Raw genomic sequence first — 7,670 nt, 5'->3', positions numbered from 1 at the left:
AGTGCCAATCACATGGCAGACTTCAAACACAGAGACTTGTGCTTTTGTTGCATCTCTCCAAGGGCCCATTGAGCTGTCCAGAGCTGTGCCTGAGCTTTAAGAACAACACTGGGGGCTATTTGCCTCTCAGATTAAAGAGGGTGAGTTTGCAAGAGAGCTGAAAGCAGTGGTAGTAGGAAGACATGCTCTGGAGGTTTCCCCCTAAAGAGCAGTTAGCAGAACAGAACTGCCGATTCTGTTTAGCATCTTTGGGGAAGGGTGTTTTCTCTCAGCACTGAGGTGGAAAAGTAAATTAGCGTTCATTCTGGGCTTGGCTCCCGCCCCGACTAACTGAGAATGGTGTGTTGACAGCCACGAGATTGCTCTCTTCAAAGAGCTGAAACTTAAGGGACATGGCTCACGCTTAAGTAAATAGAAAGAAATCTGGAACTCTTACTTAGACAGGCAGGCTGTGGCATGTATTTCAAAATCGCCATGACATTAAATGCCCCAGCAGATCTACTGGAAGGTATTCGGCAAGAGGCAATTCTTTGGCGACATCTTCCATGTGGGTCTAATTTTTCACCTTGAGTGATTGTGAATGCTGTGGAGGTTCACTGTAGGTCTGTGCTTGCTTGACAAGATGCTGATTCTCAGGACAGAAAAAGGGAAATGGAGGGAAGTAGGAGGAAAACTTGAGACAGAGAGAGAAAAAGACAGATAGCCTAAGAGTGCCAAATCACGACTGCTGAGGAAAAGAGGTCTACACAATCTCTGACAGGAAAGGGAATGCGGAGGGAAGAGAAGGGGAATGAGAGATTGGAGAAAGGGGTGCTGCGAGGAAAAGAGAGAAATAGTTTTTGAGGAGACATCTGGCTTTGATTAAGAGGGGCAGTGTGGACAAGCCAGGCTTTGCTGCTTGTTTTGACTGGGCTTTTCAGGGGAAGTTGATGTTGTTTGTTTTTGAATAGCAAGTGGCTTGTTAATTGATGAGTACAAGCCATGGAGACAATCACCCGGGCGAGATTAGACATTATTGAAGTTAGGGTGTTTACCTATTTGTGTATTTATATGAAGTTTGCATGTACAAGTATAGTACGAATTTGTGGGAATAGTATGGCTGTGTGGGAGGTTGTAATATATACAGAAAATAAATTTCCCCAGGAATGCCAAACTTTTCTCCAGTGTTGCCTGTTTCATGCTTTGATGTGCATGAGATATATTTGCTAAAGCTTCTTTTCCCAGTCTGTTTGAGGCACAAAAAACTGAAGGAATTCATGGTTTTGATGCTGAAATAGATGTCACAACAGAAGACTAGCAATTTAAAAAAGGAGAATAAAATAAACACATGAAAAAACAAAAGCCAAATTTGAAAAGACAGGATTAGAACACATGTGACAAGATGTTGTTGTAAAACGTCGGCTTTTGTGGAGAGAGACGGTAAAGATGTGTGGTATTGGCTGCATCAGTGCGCGATGATTGCTTCAATCTTAAGATGAGAACAAAACATTTTAAACACCTATGCAGCAAAAGTGGGATTCAGAATTCTTCGCTGTCACTTTTTTGCAGACATATTGAGTGTGAGAGGAACCTCATGGCACAGCGTCCTGCACCACTGAATATGAATAAACCATCAAGTGCAGAGACTCAAGCCAAGCCAAACTCAGCGCGCAGGCATCACAGCAGAACAGAACAGGAGGCCCTGGAGCTCTTACTGGCAAGCACAACCGAGCTCCACAGCCCCGCTCCCTCCCTCCCTAAAAACTCCCGTTCCTGAAGTCAATTGCCCATCAAAAGAAAGATAATGGCTTAAAGAATTTTTTCTTTTGCCTCTGATTTTTAGTGATTGTTAAGATGACATGCATTGCCTGCAAAAAAAGACACTGCAGGCCAGAATGAATCCAAGAGAATACTGGTGAGTCTAGTGGGATTTTGAAGAGAAACTGGAGACCTGGAGTAGGCTGCTTGTTTTCAGAGGGCTTTGGGGTCATGACGATGATTGGAAGTGATGTCTGTTTGGTAGTTGCTGCTTCTGCTTCAAGGATAGCTGTATAAAAGTCAGAGGCAGTTGGACCTTGGCACGGTTAGACAAAGTACAACCAAGAGGTGTGTGAAGGAATCAGAAATGAAAGTGATTAGGGGTAACATTTATTAGCCAGTGCCATCCTAAGGACAACAATGTAAGCCTTCCTTCTGAACGGGTCCTATTGCAAAATTTGTGTGGAGAAAAAAACACCTTCAAATTCTGCGTGTCACTAAGTGTCAGTATCTCAAATTCACTGCAAAGACTGGGAATGAATATGAGAAGGTTCAAAACTTAGTGTACTAGTGTGGCACTTTTTACAGGGTTATATTATGAAAATATAAATAATTACGACCATATGCGCCAAATAATTGCTACTTTACATCTTTTGTATTGAATGTCTCAAATAACGTAGAAAAGAGCTAATTCATTAAATATGAGAGTGTGATGGTGTTTTAAATCAGAGGTAACTATTTTTAAGTTTTTCCTTTTACTGTATATGACAAAAATGAGCACATTCCTGTGCACTTTTTAAATAACATATTTGTGTGTTTATGTGTTTCTATTTGACACTAACTATTAGGATTAAATGAATCATGTTATTTTAAAAAGTACGATCATTATTATAACTTACTATTTGTAATTTACACCCTCTTATTGCAACCTTAACACCTCACCAAGCCTCCTCTGTATTGTGTTTATTTGGCTTGGAGGTCTTGAACCTCTGTCCACCACACCTTAGCAGCAGCGGTGTGATGCGAGGATCAGTGAAACATTATCCAAAGCAGGGGAAACCAGCTGGGAAGTGGAGAACAGCAGCGATGGGAGGATGTTCTCCCTGCTTACCAAACAGAAACTCAAGAGGATTTGTTCCAGGAGTGAGGAGGAAGGTGTCATAGAAGGTATCAGTGTCCTGATGCTTTTCCCATGTCTTCAGGGCTTTGTTGTGTTTACGGTTTGTATGGCCACACAGGAATGAATATTTGTGTTATTGTGTTATAGAGAAAGCACACATATGTCAGTAAGATCACCAACCGTAAACCATGTTTCTGTCAAAAAGATATTTTTTTAAATCTTTCTTGGCCCTAATTGAACATTTCACACTGCTCACTATAACCAGCAAAAAAGTGAGCTAGTTTTTATTTTTACTGTCTGACCACTAATTTTGATGTTTACCCAAGCTGGTTGGAGAGGAAGTACAGAAGAATGAAATCAGTGTTGTTATGTCTGATGACTGGGAGGTCTAAAAATTTCAATTTCCTATGGTAGTTATGAGGTGGCGTAGGTTCCACTATTGCACCTTGGAATCCAACTACTCCACCCGGTTGAGGTGAATAAAGATGGAGTTTGCTGGATCTAAAATGACAACCTAACTTTCAGTACCCTAGTAGAGGCACACAGGGCCTATCAAGGGTAAATACAGGTAATTATAACAGTATGAGTCAATGTGTAATTAATGTTTGTGTAACAAAACGTCTGTTAGTACAACTTGAAATGAAGCCACCTAACATTTTAATCACAGCTGCTTCCTTTGCTGTTTCTGTCAGATAGTTTTAATCATTTTTGAATGATGTGACTTATTCACATAATCAGACAACCTGTACTGGAGTTCTACCAAAAGACATCTGCAGGTGAGACCTGTGTGCTCCTGACATTACCTCATCAAACCATCACTCAGACAGAAGCACTGCCCTGTGGGGAACATTTGCCAATAGGCATGCAGGTGAACCCTTGAATCAACTTTAATTAGGCTGCTAAGTAAAATGCATGTTTGAAAGGTGTGGGAAAGTGAGGCTGGTGCCTGTGAACTTTATAGACCACCGACAGAATGAGCTGTTTATGCCTTTATGAAAAGAACCACAAAACAAAATATCAGTAAACTGTGATCCTTGTCTTGTGCAGAGTAAAAGAAATCCTCGACGTACTGCTATAAAGGCTTACTGACTACTATTATACAGCTGTATCCATATTAACCTTTAAAAAAGTGTGAAAGAATACAGTTTAATTCGACAGCTCGTTGTAGCATATTAATCAAACAAGGTGCTCTTTCTGGTGCTAATGTAAGAAATCTCTATATTAGCGCTCCTTTAAAACAACATTTCAGCACTTAAATTACTTTTAGCCTTACCCAGGGTCCTGACAGTGAAGCACCTACCCAGCACAGGAGCCCCATCTCTTAGGCTCTCGCTGTGGATACTTCTCTCAACTCAACACTGCAAATTTATTGACAGCTTTTAAAAAATATTTACTGCTCCACTTCCTCTCCCTGTGGGCACCTAGCCTGTAATCTTCCAACTCGTTTATTAGATCATTTGTCAGAGCCTTGAACCTTTCTCTCCCCTCCCACACACATTTCTTTTTTGTCATCATCTTCTCTTGACTCTTTCTTTAAGGAGTGTGTATCACCTATAAAGGTCTACATATGAGAGAGAGAGAGGGAAAGCGAGAGAGACAATTAGGTGAGACAGAATGGGCCTTGGAGATTAACTCCTTCCGTGCCCCTCTTTTCCTTTTTAAAACAGAATTTACAGCTGATTAGCCTCCACTATAAAGACAGGCCCCAGCTCACAGAAGGAACACTGCAAAACATTTATGCAAGGCCAGACGCAAAGACCCTTATTAAAAACACGTGTTCTTCCAAAGACCCCTCAGAGAGACATCTAGAAAGGGGCTGAATAAAATCTCTGCAGAGGGCTCGCTCATCTCGTTTTCAGCACATTGTTGAAGGAAATGTCTGAAATAAGACTCATGAATATTTAAAAAAAAAAATACATAAATAATAAGTACCTTAAAAATGCAAAAGTTCAAAGTAAGTGTAAGACAAACAGAGGAATGAGCTCTTTACAAAGAAACAAAACACACTTGCAAGATCCTCTTAAGCATGAATTAACAAAATATATGCTTTATCATGACGATTATCCATATATTTAAGCATTAAATGTGTATGTTTCCTGGCCAACGGCTTCTTTTACATCATCTTAATAATCTAAGCTAACTGGTTTCTAGGTGTAGCCATATTTATTTGGCCTACTAACTGCACAAGGGGACTAGTCTACAATTCCTACCATCTAACTCTTTGAAAGAAAGTAACCAAACTGTCAAACTACTTCTTTAAAGACCAACAAATCTATATATTTAAAACCACAAAATCTGGTTAATCAACTGAAATAATAACTGCTCTCCAAATGGATTTTTGCTCAGTGTCCAAACTTAGCACTGAGCTCACTGTACCACAGCAGTGCTTAGATTCACTGTTTCCCCTTATGGCTATAATCTGTGTGTGTCTGTGTGAGTGTGCGAAGGCAGGAGAAAGTGAGAGAGGGCATGAGAAGGTGAAATTGGGTGTAGAAAATACTGAAAAAAGTGAGAGTGAACTTTGTTATTGCTGAAGACGTGTATGGTGAGGCGGCGGCTGGCGTGGACACCTAGACCCTTAGCTACTGTTGCTGCCAGGCTTCAGCTGCTACGTGTGCTCAGTCTTCACCACGTGCCCACAGAGTACACAAAGCAGCCACAGGTATGTCCCCATCACCCCAGGCCACACCGATCACAGCCAGGATGCTGTCAGAACCTTTCTGCTAGCCTGTCAGGCTAACGAGTTGTGACTGAGTCTTTGCTGCCAGCACACAAGGAGTTGTTCCATTCATATACCTTCTATTGATGTATGGAGACTTTCCTTACCAGGTCACAGCCATCAAGGAGGAACCCTGGAACGTGTGTGTGTCTGTATCATAAGCACGTCTGCTTTTAGAGACTGCGAATGCGTGTGTGCTTGCATGTGGGCGTGCATGTATCCATTTATCTGTTGGTGGGTGTTCAGTCTGGTTTGCCACAGTGGAAAAGATAATCATAAACTGGCTGGGTGATGGTAAAAATGCATCCAGGTGGACTGCGCTTGTGTGCTGCTGCATGGCTCTGTGTGTCAGCTTGGCTGGGCTCACAAAGGTCCCAGTTCTTCATGAAATTTGTGGTAAATAAATTGTTGAGCTGTACACTTCAGTGCAGCCAGTCGATCAAAACTATCACACAGCTGGCTGCTGCGACAGGGAAAAATGTCCCGCAATCATCTGCAGGAGGAATTACGACAACATTAGGCATGTTTTTCTTTATCATTTCTGCACAAAGTTGAGCAATATAAGCAAAACCTAATTTGATCTTTGATCATTTAAACAATGACAATTGTGTGGTTAGGACTTGATGCCAAATTACATGAGATAATTTACCGTACAAGCTATCAAGAGTCTGTATCAATATATGGCAAAAACTCAATAGGGTTAATAACACTAGCATGGCTCAGACCAAGAGGATAGAAAAATTAGTTATGGCCAGTGTTTCCAACTGACATAATTTTAGCTATGTGAGTTTCAACATAAACAGAAAAAGGAATGAGAAAATAATTGTGGTCGACTGGTGTGTGGTAACCCGTTGGTTTCAGTCTTCATGTTGGATGTGGTGTTCTTTTTCCAGGGTTTTGGATTTCTCATTATATGTTAGGTACATGAACTTGTATATGGCTGGATACGTGCTGTTAGAGTTGACTGAGTACAGCAGCATTCCCTACTCAACCTAAACTCACAAAATATTTTTTCATTTGCCAGGATTTTTATTGAGGGAGAATTTTATGGTAAAGGTAGATTTGCAGTTGAAATCTGAAAGTTCATGCACACGGTGGGACGTCACTGTCCACTGGAGTCGTTCCAGAAAAGTGTGAAATGATGTCAAAACAGCCTTTAAATTATATTATTCCTGTATGGGCAGCAGACAAATAAAAAAAATTGATGGGATTCAGGAAATTAAAAGGATGCGTGCTGTCAAGGCATGATTAGTTTTGAAATGTAAAATGTATTACAATTAATCATTAACAATAAATATTTCACTGAAAACTGAATAATGCTGGCAAATCTCCTGCTTATCCAGCAGTCTCTGAGATACAACAAGATTGTCTTTCATTCATAAATCTATAAATTTAACATCTTTTATTTTTGGCATGCTTTTTTTCAAAGAGTTGGGCTTTGGAAAATAGTCATGTCATTATTTATAAATGCATAAAACAGATATTAATCAACTGTGGCAGCTATTCCCATTGCAGGATGGCATTTCGTTAGTTACTACAAATAATCACATTCTTGCCTCTGCACATTTTTTTAAGATGAAATCTGCCAGAGGAAAAAAAGAAAGAAAGATTTACCTTCTCACCATCCCCCATGATAAATCTGAGAAAATAGCCCTCTGCTCTGTTCCAAATAATTTCCTTCCAGCTCTGTCCAGAGAGGTTTCAGGGACTAGGCAGTTTGGTTTTTCTCCTTCAGAGAGCGTTAGCTTGGTTGGCTGCAGGGCTAAGGGTCCAGCTCTATCAACTAGCGCCAATGTAAACACAGCAATTCCTCCCCAATTAGAAACGCTAAATGCATTGGACTCGGTGCAATACCAGGGCTGGTCTATGCAATTAATGCAGTCTTAGTCTCCACTGGCTGCTTTGGATGACTGGGATGGTTAAGATGTATACAGTTTCAGTTCAAGGCCAGTCACTGGAAGTCTGATTATGCAGGTTGGACTCATCATGGAAGTATAAACATGAGGCTGGATGGGCGCTTAGTGGTTGGGGTTTTCTTTGGGTCAGCCGTGCTGGGTAGCACCACCAAGATATGCGTGGGAGGGAGGTCAATCA

The sequence above is a fragment of the Astatotilapia calliptera genome, chromosome 5 (genome assembly GCF_964374335.1).
Source record: "Astatotilapia calliptera chromosome 5, fAstCal68.1, whole genome shotgun sequence".
NCBI lineage: Eukaryota > Metazoa > Chordata > Actinopteri > Cichliformes > Cichlidae > Astatotilapia > Astatotilapia calliptera.
The sequence above is the reverse complement of the archived record's forward strand: the minus strand, read 5'-3'. Positions refer to the sequence as shown.